We start from the raw sequence: 14,277 nt of genomic DNA on the forward strand, positions 1-14,277 counted from the left end.
GGCTGATTAGCTATTAGTGTTTATAAGCAATTGAACAAGTAATACAGTGGCCAGTGACACCAGGTATACCTGTTCAATTGCTTATTAACACTAATAGCTCATCAGCCAATCACATGACAGAAAATCAATGCTGAAGTACAAACTGAGCATCAGAATGGGGAAGAAAGGGATTTAAGTGAATGTGGCATGGCTGTTGGTGCCTGACGGCTGGTCTGAATACTTCAGAAGCTGCTGATCCACTGGGAAAAAGTTGTTGGTATTTAGGAGTAATGTATAAAAGAATAACTACATGGATAAGGTTTGGGAACAACTGTGGTCAGGTTTAAAAGAAACCAAAAGTGACTCTTGAGGAACGAGGAAAAAAGCGTGGTCTCCAGTGTCAAAGTCTCATGTTGTTACCCATCCATAATTAAGTTGTGTTCTGAACAATCATTGTACAATAGATACAAAGAAACATTGCATGATTAGAGTTAATTGTAGCAAGCAATTTTTAAAAAAGTGCATATGTTCAGGTTTGTTCAGGTAAAAAGCTACTTTAATGCCGTTGATAGTGGAGAGACTTTTGAAAGAACAGATGAGGGAAAGAACGGTTGGACTCCTTCACGTATTATTTGCTTTTTTTGCATAACGGATACACAAGTACAGCTTTCTTTGTATTTCCTATATTGTAATTGATGTAAGTCTTAACACACAGATGTATCTGGCTCTGTAAAACTAAATGCAAAATTTGGTTGCTCATTTTCTCATCAAGGAACCAGTCACATCGATCTGGCAAGCAACCAGCAAAATATACAGAAGCAATGAAAAGAAACTGCAAAAATAATTTAAAAAGTATAGCTAACTTAACTGAAATAATTAAAAAGACAACAACATATCTATTTACAAGTAAACTGCTCATCTCTACAATGTACTGATTTGCTTGTCTACACACAATCACAATATCTGAAATAACTTTCACTAAAATTCAATTCAGGTTAAATCATTTCAATTAAAATTAAGTTGGTCAAACCTGTAGAGCTAAAAGTTGAATAGTAAAAATTTTCAAATATGAACCACTATTCTTCACCTGTCATGCCACTAGAGGTTGCAGCCACAATAAACATTAATATGGGTCGTAAAAACGTGAGTAAAACGAATGATTTACAGGGTAATTTTTCTGTTGACAGTCTTTTTGGTCTCAGTCTACTAACAGGAAAAGGAGGATCACTTGTCATAGTAATTAGTCCTTTATTCTTTTAAGATGATTATGATTCCTGAACTGCTAAAACTGATCTAAAATAAATTTTGATTCTTTAAATGCATATTCAAAGCCTGATTTAATATATTACTCTTTATTAATAGGTCACATAAAAACACTGATCACATCAAGCATTGACAGAACATGACAGAGCATTTTAAAAATAATACATGTAAATGTGAATATATTGTAGACCTATATAAATAAATAAAAACTTTTTTTACCACCATTTACAATCTCACTATAAACACATATGCAGTCTCCTCCGAGAACAGTTCAGCAGTGACATGTCAGCGGTGATCTACTGGTTAGTAGTTGTACTTCAGCATTGATTTGTTGCCATGTGATTGGCTGATTAGCTATTAGTGTTAATAAGCAATTGAACAAGTAATACAGTGGCCGGTGACACCAGGTATACCTGTTCAATTGCTATAAAAATAAAATACATGTAAATGTGAATATATTGTAGACCTATATAAATAATGACATTTATAACGAATAAAATCTGAAATAACACAATACACGGTATATTTAACTTCATTTGGCATTTCAAACAATGTTAATAATGATAATTCAGTAATAATTAGTCTTTGAAGTGCAAACTGAAAATCTTTGGATAATCATATACATTAGTTACAACAATGTTTACAAACACAAACCTACAGAATTAAGGACACACATATATTTATACACACACACAATGTTAACAAAATCAAGGCAAATACAGATCAGCTGACTGTTGAAATCTGATGCTGGTACCATGTGTTTCTTTTGATGTTGCAGTCATGTGGTGCTACCAGGCCCTTCTGTTGAAAAGTGGTGGTGACCTGAGGGTTCAGATTAGGGGCGTAATGATACACTTGGAATTAGCAAATGCTGAAATTATTGTGTGTGTGTCTAGATTAGCGGGCGGTCTGGGGGTCCTCACCCAGAAAATTAGAGTATTAAACACTTAATTTTCTGCATTCTGCTCCATGGTGGAAATGTCTGTATTTATATAAAGGGAAAGAAAAATCAGCTGGCAACTTAACATAATGCAGTAATCAGCAGCTTGTTTTCTTTTTTAAATTAAGTTGCTTTTTAGGATGGTGCACATTTGTTTCTTCTATATTAAAGTTGCATTGTATGTTTCTTTTGTGCAAATAAACCTTTCTCGAAGCATTTTCATTTGTTAGTCAACACTTCTTGGTGCAAGGCACTTTTCAGAACATTTTCACCAAATGCTTTCAAAATGTGATGGGGGGGATGAGCCCAGCTTGTGTATACTTTTGTTATTTCTATTTTACACTCATGCATTTTAATGTATTAAACCTGTTTTAATGCATTTTAATGTAAATTACAACGACTAACAGACTACAGCCGTGGTAGCAGCTCTGTAAGGCTTTGAGCTAAATGCTAACATCAGCAACATTCTCACAGTGCTGATGTTAGCAGGTGCAATGTTTACCTGTTCACCTTGTTGGTTTAGAATATTAGCATGCACTAGCTAATCAGCACAAATCACAAATTTGTCATTAGTTTTGCAAAGTGCTTGAAGTGGACAAAAATAGGTGCCAAAAAGTGACGGAGACATTCTGATTCTGACCTGTCCCCAGGTCCGATGAATGGATTCCCAAAGACTGTATAAAAGAAGTGGACTTCTTCGTTTGTGAACTGCCATTTTGAAGCCTCAAGGCGGTCCATATTTGGACGAGACTGTGGAGCCATTGGTTCTGTGCGGTGCATAGATAGTCCCGCCCTGAAGCATACTCTGCTTTATGGTCTATTTTCCTCTAAATGGGACCACAGATAACTAAATAAACACCATGTTGTATTAAAGAAGACGTGAAACTAGCGATTGAGACCATAAATTCATTATTAAAGTATTTACTGAGGTAATAAATCAGCTAAGAAGAAGGGTCATTTTACCATTATTTCCACCAGAGGAGTTGCCCCCTGCTGACCGTTTGATACAATGCAAGCTTAAGGGACTTTGGCATTCACTTCACTTTTCAGACCCAGAGGTTCCCGCTTTGATATATATAATAACAGTGAAAACTGAAAGTCTCCAACTTCATTCTTATACAGTGTAACAGCCCGTAGGACATCCTTACACTGCAAATACAACAGTTGTTTGGACTATTTATGACACATAATGGGTTCAATCTGAGAAAATGCTGCAGAGGACTGAGTGTGAAGTTCAACAGCAGGATAAAGGGGCTCACTGAACTTTGTTTTGAAGGTATGGAGGCGAACTCTACTGTCGAAGGACACTCGGTAGAAGGACAGAGTGCCAGCCGGCCAATCCAGAAACACTCCTACTTGACTGGAGCGCCATCCGAGTGAAGACACATCTACTTTGTTGTTGCAGTGCAAAATATAATAACCATCATTAGAGCAAACCAGACACCAAGACTTGTCATTGTGTCCCAGCTTGAAATCATCCCATTTTCCTTCCTTGTCAGCTCCTCTGTATGTCACCCCAACACTGAAGAGGCCAAACACCTCGACCTCCCAGTAGCAGCGCCCGTCCAGACCCTGTTCACACAGCACCCGTTGGCACTGATCAAACCTTTCTTGGTGATGATGATGTGGCTGCTCCTCTTCCACCCAGGTCACCTTTCTGTTCCCTTCAGAGAGAAGGAGGTTCTTGTGGGCTGTGCTGGGGTCCCAAGTGAGCTCACAGGCATCTGGAGGTAAAGAAAAAACACTTTAAAACCACAGGCCGCTAAAGACAACCATATCACTAAGCATTTAATTTACTGCTTCTTCACTAGTTCACTATTCCTACCAGCAAACATACATGCACTTACATTTCTTGAAGCCTGGTTGCATCCGGTCACTTCCACCATGTTCAACGCTGTTGAGATTTGATTTTTAGAATTTATTCAGATAATAAAGTAACTGTGAATTCAGATTAGTAGGACTGCATTATGAGGCTAAATGTAAGCAGTAACTAGAATTTATTGCTGCAGGAAAGTCAATAATGTAGTATATCTGTAATTACTTGAGTGTGTTGAGCTTGTATTGTGGATCGTCCCTCAGCTCAGAGAGCAGCTTCTCTCCTGAGTCTCCTGGATTGTTGTAGCTCAGGTCCAGGTCTGTCAGATGGGAGGGGTTGGACCGTAGAGCCGAGGCCAGATGAGCACAGCCTTCCTCGGTGACCAGACAACCAGACAACCTGAGAAAACAGTGTTTGACATACCAGCAAATATATTTAAAATAAGTTTATAAAAATCATTATCACCAGCAGTGAGCCCAACTATCTTGGTACAAGTCAAAAGACAATATTTGTAATTTAGGTGGATTTGACATGATGAAGGTATATTCTAAGCATCAGAGAACTAAACTAGGGGTCTACAGCTATGCTAAAATGTGGATGTTTAGTAGGCACAATGTTTACTGTGTCCACCATTTTAGTTTAGCATCTTAGCATTCAACATTAGTTAATTAGCACAGAATAAAAGGGACAGCTGAGGCAGATAGGAATGTCATTAGTTTTGGGTTTTAAGTAATTGGGCAAACAAAAGATCTGACCTGATGATGGTGCTAAATGAAAACTTTAGAAAACACCAAGGGATAAGTGGTGGCAAACATTTCCTCTTGGCCTCAGGTGAAGATGCCAACAATGATCATTCAGACTTGGCCACAGGTAGCTCTTTCGACCATGACGAATGTCGTTACCACAGCCAGGAGCACTAACGAATGGAGTCTTGGATGAAGGACGAAACGTCGTCAAGTATCTTCAACCAAGTCCAGTTGTCCTTGACTTTAACCTCCTTTTATTGTGCTTTATATTTATTGATACCTCAATATCTCCAGTCTGCAGCATTGACTCGACAGTCCATCACAGAGCAGCTTCACTCCTGAGTCTTTCAGATCATTGTTGCTGAGGTCCAGATGTCTCAGAGCTGAGTAGGAGTACTTGAGAGCAAAGGCCAGGTGCTCAATCCACTCTGCAGTCACTTTGCAGTCTGCTAGTCTGAGGGTGAAAGTTAAAGTTACAATGTCACAAAAAACTTTGCTTTTTTCCTTCATTCATGGAGACAATCCTGCTCTTGGTTAGAACATGTTCAATGATCACAGTTATTATTTGTTGAGGTGTCACTATGTGTCAGATTTAGTTTTGTGTGTAAACAGGTTCGAGAACCGACACACATGACACCAGAACAAGCAGGTTCAGTTCTTAGATTTAGTACACTTACTGAGAGTGACAGAGTCAAAACAAATCCACAGAAGTGAAGTGCAACAAAGACACAAATGGGGCAATCAGACAGACAGGACACAGGGCTCGAACTCAACCCAGACAAGACTACACTAAACAGAAAACAGGCAGACTGAACACAAGACAAGAAACAAACAGGCCTGAAACCCTAAACACACCAAGATGACTTAAACTTGATAGCAGAGACAGGACAAGGATCAAGACACAGAAACACAGAGCAGACGAGACCAAATCGTGACAGTATGCTTCAAAGAAAGAGTTTGTAGGATTGTTGAACTGATCCTATAAACCCCTCCCCCAAATCTTTTCTGACATGGAGATTGGTGGGGCCGTGTCCAACAATCTTTAGCTGCATTTCCACCTCTATGAACTATGAACCTTTGGAGGAACCAACTGCGTTTCCACCGCAGGGACCAGGTTCCACAATTAGTTCCAGGGTCTTTTGTAACTTTACAAAAGCCACAACCTGACATTCACAGCCATTTTAATGCAATAGTTGGCCAGATGTGCAGAGCTGAGAAACAAGGCAAGATGTGAAATTCTCTCTTATGCTATTTTTCATATATGAATGTGTGCACCATTAACCACTATTGAACAGTTATGGTGTCTCAACCTTCTCTATGACAGCAGATATTTTTGCCACACCTTCCATTGTAGCCATTTGAAACTTCAGCTTTGGATGTGGTTTGATAACACCAGCATGCCCTGGCCTTTACATATTTGTTCACACAATGTGGCTTATGACATATATGATAAGTTTACAAGACCACCTTACTTTTTAGTAAGTTTAATTATTATTAATATTTAGCAAAATAGGTGACATATTGCAGTAAAATTAAACTTACATGGCCTTTCTGCTGCTCCTCACAGCTGGTATCAGCCTCCTCCTGCCTTCATCTGATGTGTTGTAACTCTTCAAGTCCAACACATCCAGATCATTCTTCGATACCTGCAGCATGTAGGCCAGTGCAGAGCAGTGCAGGGGAGTCAGCTCTGTTTTTGAACCATCTGACAACGTCAGATATTCCTGAAGCTCATCTCTGACTTTGTGATCTCTCATCTCCACCATGGTCTGGAAGAGGTTGATGCAACTGTCTGGAGAGAGGGTCGTCCTTTGGATGGCTCTGAGGTGAGTCAATACTTTCTTGTCTGTATCTTGGCCTGGGTCCGGCGATGTCAGCAGACCCTGAAGGACTCTCCGGTTGGGTTCAACCGTGAGGCCAAGGAGGAACCGCAGGAAGAAGTCCAGGTGGCCGTTCTTCTTCTCCAACACTTTATCAACTGTCATCTTTAGAAGATCAAGCAAAGTATGTTCTTTGTCCTTCAGGTCGAGGAAGTCGCCGAGCTCTTTTGTATTCTTGTTTGTGAAGCAGTCATAGACAAAAAGAGCTGCAAAGAACTCCTGTATGGTCAGGTGCACAAAGAAGAAGACCTTTTTCTGAGAAAAGACGTCTTCCCTAGAACTGCAGAACAAAATCCAGAGTAGATGGCTGCCTCTTTTATGTCAATCCCACATTCTTCTAGGTCTTCATCATAGAAGATGAGGTTGTTCTTCTGCAGATGAACAAATGCGAGCTTGCCGAGTTTCAGAAGAAATTCCTTGTGAGTTTTCAGAAGTGTCTCTTTATTTCTCTCAGTCTTCTTGTCATATTTTCTGCTTCTGCGTTTCGTCTGCACAAACAGGAAATGTGCCATCATCTCTGTTAGAGTTTGAGGAACTTCAGCTGTCTCGTCTCCCCCAAAGATCTCCTGAAATAATACGGCAGAAATCCAGCAGAAGATCGGGATCTGGCACATGATGTCCAGACTCTGTGAAGAGCGAATGTGTGAAATGATCCTGTCAGCAAGACCCAAGTCCTGATGAAACCTCCTCCTGAAGTACTCCTCTTTCTGTGGGTCACTGAACCCTCTTATCTCCATTACCTTGTCCACAAACTCTGCAGCGATCTGATTGGCTGCTGCTGGACGGGATGTTATCCAGAGGTTAGCTTCAGGAAGAAGATTTCCCTGGATAGGTTTGCAAGGAGATTTCCCACAGATGTTATTTCACTGACAGATGTTACCGGCTTGTTCTCAAAGTCCAGCTGAAGTCTGCTTTCATCCAGGCCGTCCAGGATCACCAGGACTCTGGCTCTGATGAAATCCTCTGAATCTTTCAGATCGTGGAGCGCAGGATGAAATTCAGTCAGGAGTTGGTGCAAGCTTTTGTTACCTGAACTCAAATTCAGCTCTCGGAAAGCGAGACTGAAAACAAAATCAATGTCCTGGTTCTCTTTCTCCTCGGCCCAGTCAAGAATAAATTTCTGCACTGCGAATGATTTTCCAATGCCTGCAACGCCCTTCGTCAGGACTGTTCGGGGGGTTTCTCTTGGCCAGGCAGAGGTTTGAAGATGTCACTGAGGTTGATATGTTTAGAAGATTGTCGTTCCAATTTATGTTTAATGTGTCTGAACGCATGTTCTTCATGTGGAGCTCCACTCTCTCCAGTGATGTAGAGTGATGTGTAGATGCTGTTTAGAGAACTCTGCTGCTCACCATGACCTTGGTACGTCGAAGTAAATTGGTTTTTCATTGCTTCTTTAAGGTTCTTCTTTCCTTTGAAAATGAAGTTGTCCCCTGTAAAAATCGAAAGACCGATTATAATTCTGATTCGTTAACATTCATTTTTTGTTCATAAGATCTTTCCATTGCCTGCGTTGGTAAATATGTATGCCATGAAACAGTGAGTTCCTTTTAATCAAAAGAAGTTTAAATAACACCTGGAACATGACATTTCTAGTAGTTATTGCTGGTTACTAATAGCAGTATAAGTAACACTACGAAAATGTTTGAAATAGTTGAACTAACGCATGTCTTCTTCAGTATCTCTCTGGTTTAAATAGACTGGATCCTCCAAACACACTGAACTGCTGGACGGTTCCCCCCTCTGCTGTCTGTAAGAACAAATTACAAAAAATTACACATTATTCTTGCCAGATGCAACCTACTTCATCGGAGGATGGGAGCAGCGGCATAGCCAAGTCAGTAAATTCTGATCCCATTTACATTGATACCATTTTTTCTGAGGCCACCTATTAGGTTGATGTCTAATAGCACAAAATTATAGACTTGACATTGTTTTCTTGTTGCATCAAGCCTGTTAGTGTAAAGGTGTTTTCAGCTTGAACACAACGAGCATTTTGAATGCAGCATGATTGTATGTTGTCAGTGGAAAGACGAGAGTTGATACAAACACACATCCACATGAATTAAACATGTTTCAGTTTGAGCAAGATAATAATGCTTATCTTAAAGCACATACAGGTACGTGTATATACTGCAGTTACAAATGGCTTTACCACTTTCAGTCTCATTACGAATCTTTAACAAAATTACCACAATATGCTATGATACATTTCATTTACAGAATACATTAAAATTACCTTTGAGCATCTTGAAAACCAAAATTGATTAGCTTGAACTTGGATCTATCACTCTTCATCGAGACACAACTGGGAGCTGTAGATGCAGTTGTCTTCAGTACACTATAAAAGAGATCTTGTAAGTGCATAAACTCTATGCTAGTCAATCACTAGGCAATCAAGAAAAACACATCTATTACATTCAAATTTGATTTTCTTGATTTATTCATTTATTGTTGGCATGCTTCAGTTCCTGGCAGGGTAACTAAGCAGAGTTGAGTTTTGTAAAGCCTGTTTAATTACAGTACACAAAAGTTCAGATTACAGTTTTAACCCTGAACACCATGGCTGATCATTCGCTCTTCAGCTGTGATATGTGCACTCATCTGTAGTCTACTTGGAAACAGTGTCTCTCTCTCACTCCGATTACATAAATCTCGTGGTAGTGGCCCCAGTACAGTATGCCATACTTCCGCAGCAACATGATATCCCAGGGTGCTGGTACAGTTTGGGTGCAGAACAGACAGACATTAGACTGCATTATTCTATACACACAGATACAAAGTTTCAATATAATGCACCACACACTAGGAAAAGTTAAAGCTTATATGGTAATATGCTGTCCACTCCAGTGATGGAGGAAACAAAACCTTCTGAAGCGCTGTAGCAGCATTTTACAAGGTCAAAATGGCGACATCTGCTGGACAAACTTTGGAATTTGGTGATTTCTATGGAAAACCACGATCAGTGAGTCAGATTAAGTGGTGTCACTGCCGACATAGATATACTGTTCAATAAAGGTTGTAGCTACACTAGTCCCAAGAAATAATGGCCACGCATCATACAGATGTCGTTTGAAGATTTATATTTTCTAACTCTCTCCTTCTTCTGCAGACACCGTGAAAATAAAATACATAAAGCTTAAAACATTCATCTCATGTTCATTTTAAATTCTCTCAAGCTAGTGTTCATAGATAAACAGGCCCAAACACGTTAGCGATTGAATCATATAATATTACCAAACAAAAAAAGTATTGTCCATGTAAAGCCGACAAGTACCATCCACAGAAGTAAACAAATGAAAGGAATTACCCTGTGCCCCTCTTGATCAAGTGCAGAATAGGGAGGTCTGTTGCTCCTCTGTATGCTCTGCTCTGCATCCACATTTTCTCTCACCCATAACGTCACGGTTATGCCCTCAAATCAACTCTGGTCATGTGACCCATACTTCAAATGTTTTCTCATTTTTTATATGGCTGTATGAACTCAAATATTCATGAACTTACACATACAAACGTACAAAATAAACATTTAACATGTCCTTGAGACAGTAACAATGGTTAGGCTACATCATACGTAAAACCTGACCACTTGTAAACAGACTTACAGCTCTGCTTTTTTATTATATGCTTCAAGCATAACATCTCTAGCACAAGGTATCCTTTTTACGCTCAACGTTTTTCAGTGTGCACAATCTCACTTGGCTGTTTTTTGTTTCTATTCTTGTTTATAAAGAAACACCATTGAACTAAACTTGTATTACCTGACTGATGGCTTACTGCAGGCGCTGTTTGGCTCAACGGACTCATCGGCAGTTAAAGAAGAGACAGGTCGCTTCCTCTTTCTCTCAGCCATTTCTATTGTGAAACAGTGGAGGGTGAAAAAAAAACACTTTTCATTAGGTTTATAAAAGGCACAAAAGCTTAACTACAGGAAAAGATATTCAATAAAGGCTTTTTATTGTACCAAAGCGAGTGGATTCAATATATCCATTTATAAAGAGCTAGATGTCAATATAGTTGCAAGCACATCAGTGGTGTCAGTTTCAGCCCCCAGTGTAAATAAAAACAGCCTAAAGATTAAAATAGTTGAGCTCGAGCTGTAAAGTGCTGCTTACACATTAATGCACCAGAAATAATAATCCTATAATAAAACATATGTATGTTTTAGGCAGTTTTCTACATTGAGTACTTTTAATACATTACATTTCCCCCCAGTAATACTTATGTACAGTAACCGACGTTTTCAATGCAGGACTATGAGTACTGAATATTTTTACCTACTTTTTACTTTTTTACTTAAGTAACACATCTGAATGTGTTGTCCGCCGATGGATGTCTTTACAATTAAAGAATACATGCTAGCAGTGATGGAAGAAGTAATAATATTTAGCTTAAATAATAGTACCATTTGACTACAATCCTGAAGCTTCTGCATTCAGAAGTTGTAAAGAAAAACAAGCCCCAAAAATAAAGGTGCTAATTACCAGAATGACCCATTTCAAAATACTGTTTATTATATAAGCTAAAATATTATCATAGTATGAGAGACCACAAGATCCCCTGGGGTTGTTTTTTTGTGTGTGTAAGAGCATTTGGTTTATTGATTACCGGCTGGAGGCAAAAGAATTTCAATAAATATAACATGAACTGTTTCTGAAATAAATTTCCTACTCGACTTTTAATTAGGCTTACATGTGGGTTCAGCAACATTGTGACCAAACAAAGAGATTAAACAAAGGATGTGTTTATGCTCAAACACACGCTGTTGCCACGTGGTCCTGCGAATATGTAGATATCTTTGTTTGAAAAGAGAAAAGGTTTCTAATGAACTTCAGATCCCAGCTCACCCAACTTTTCACTGAAGCAGGACAAACCACAGAACTAAGTGCCGACGACACCTGTATCACCTGATAAAAGAGAACTGAAAGAAAGAGCAATGAGTAGCCTACTTACTTTGGTTTTTAGAGAATGCTGCTTTGTGTGTGTCCTTTAGGAAATTTTATCTGGGCGTCCTGCAGCAGCACGAACAATGAATGGACTGGGACACAGTTACTTTCACTTATGTGTTGAGACATATGGGGCTGCTGTTGTACAATATGTCATTTGTGCAATGTAGGCAATAAGGGCTGTAAAACAGTTTTACAGTTGTGCCATCAAATGCAGCCATTGTGAGGAGGAGTGATTGTGTATATTTATGTAGGTACAAGTCTTTTGTATATGAGAGCATGTGCTGTGTTACATGAACATGTGTTGAGAGATGACTATTTTGTTGCTGTTTTGTGTTGTTTTTGTGAAGTTGCAAATAGAATTGAGAGTCCATATCAAATTTTCCTTGGAGACAATAAAGTATATCTTATCTATTCTACTGAGTAGATATTAGGCATCACAGCAGCCAACCATATTGTTTAGGTAAGTTTTCAGAATAAGATTCCTTAAGTAAAAATCTGCTGGTATTCAATGGAAATCTGGACAGATGGTTTCTGACACATGAGCTGCTGTTTCAGGATAGCTGCAAATGAAATAAAAATGCTTTAACCCATGGACGTCGTTAGGCCTATTTTAGGGGGGCTGAAGCTACCCTAAAATGGGCCTAAGCCCCCTATAACAATAATAAGAAAGACAATTATTAGATTTAGATTTTTTTTTTACAATGCAGACATATTTTCAACAAGAAGCAAGAATATTGACAAATATAATTTGTATTTATTGGCTGAAAATAATCTTTCTTGTTGTTTCCTCTGCTTCACAATTTAAATCCCTACTGTGGTCGTGCACTAGGACCCTGAGGGTGGCGAGCTGCCAAGCAACGTTAGACACACACACACATACAAAGAGAGATGAATGGTGAAGTATTGAGTAATACAAAGTGAAACTGCTGTTGTTGATGACTGTTTACTTGAGCTAAAGGAACGTAGATATTTTAGTTGGTTATGAACAATACTAGTCCAGCTAGTGTGAACACCATTAATATTGTCTATCTCTAGTAGGCTATTTCAAAACAATATCAGTCCCCATAGAATGTTGTTGTCAGTGAAAACTAAATGTTATAGTGTTAATGCTGCTGTGTATCCTTCCATTCATTGACCAGATGGATATTGAAAATATTTTAGGAGAGAGAGAGAGAAGCAGGAGATTGGCAGGGCAGCTGATTCTGAGTTCAGCAGTGATTTACACTCAAAAACTATTTATCCCTAAAACGTTGACTTTAAGTATTTTAATTACATTTAAATCTTCCATCTAATTTTATTACATAAGTTCAATGTAAAAGGTGACATGTAATGCAATGTTTTTCTAACATGTTTAGTCAGTTTGAATAAATGACAAAACTTTGTCAGATTTGATTAAATTAAATTGAAGTAAACCTATAAATAAGCATTATGTGTTTATTCAATTACTATGAAGTTTAAGGGAATTTCTACATAAACCTTACATGTTTATTCAAATACTAAATATAAAGTTTCAAATTAGGTATTATATTTCACATATAAACACATACAAGAACTGTAACTGGAAATTTCATTGACATATTGCAAAAGAATCATCTAATGGCAAAGTGCACAAGGTTTTCCAGTAAACCTAACTGTACTAAAAAGGCTAAAGAAATAAAAATAAATAAATAAAGGTTTTCCACCAGGATAAGTATTTCTACTGTATTCAGCAACTTTAAAAGAATTTTAAAATAATCTTTAAAAAAAATTATTTGCCATTCAAAAGAGCCTTTTTTCCCCAATACAATACTCAAAGCGTTTAAAATGTGAGTATCCAATACCAGTTTGAACAATACAACATCAAAAGTTACATGTTTACATATTTGGATGGTCGTCTTGACCTAACTGCTGACTGACTGACGGCGTGATGCACAGGCCTGTATCTTCCAAAAACTTTTTTTACAATCTCACTATAAACACATATGCAGTCTCCTCCGAGAACAGTTCAGCAGTGACATGTCAGCGGTGATCTACTGGTCAGTAGTTGGTCAGCATTGATTTGCTGCCATGTGATTGGCTGATTAGCTATTAGTGTTTATAAGCAATTGAACAAGTAATACAGTGGCCGGTGACACCAGGTATACCTGTTCAATTGCTTATTAACACTAATAGCTCATCAGCCAATCACATGACAGCAAATCAATGCTGAAGTACAAACTGAGCATCAGAATGGGGAAGAAAGGGGATTTAAGTGAATGTGGCATGGCTGTTGGTGCCTGACGGCTGGTCTGAATACTTCAGAAGCTGCTGATCCACTGGGAAAAAGTTGTTGGTATTTAGGAGTAATGTATAAAAGAATAACTACATGGATAAGGTTTGGGAACAACTGTGGTCAGGTTTAAAAGAAACCAAAAGTGACTCTTGAGGAACGAGGAAGAAAGCGTGGTCTCCAGTGTCAAAGTCTCATGTTGTTACCCATCCATAATTAAGTTGTGTTCTGAACAATCGTTGTACAATAGATAAAAAGAAACATTGCATGATTAGAGTTAAATGTAGCAAGCAATTTAAAAAAGTGAATAGGTTCAGGTTTGTTCAGGTAAAAAGCTACTTTATTGCCATTGATAGTGGAGAGACTTTTGAAAGAACAGATGAGGGAAAGAACGGTTGGACTCCTTCACGTATTATTTGCTTTTTTTGCAGAACGGATACACAAGTACAGCTTTCT

The 14,277-nt window shown here is 38.5% G+C and overlaps 1 pseudogene; it reads right to left on the bottom strand.

Moving 5' to 3' along the window:
* LOC119911941 overlaps positions 1–14,277 on the bottom strand; it is a 38,389-nt pseudogene that overhangs the window by 15,808 nt on the left and 8,304 nt on the right.

The sequence above is a fragment of the Micropterus salmoides genome, unplaced genomic scaffold, assembly GCF_014851395.1.
Source record: "Micropterus salmoides isolate LMB-PRFRI ecotype aquatic unplaced genomic scaffold, ASM1485139v1 Ms_hic_scaffold_2, whole genome shotgun sequence".
In the NCBI taxonomy this organism is placed as follows: Eukaryota; Metazoa; Chordata; class Actinopteri; order Centrarchiformes; family Centrarchidae; genus Micropterus; species Micropterus salmoides.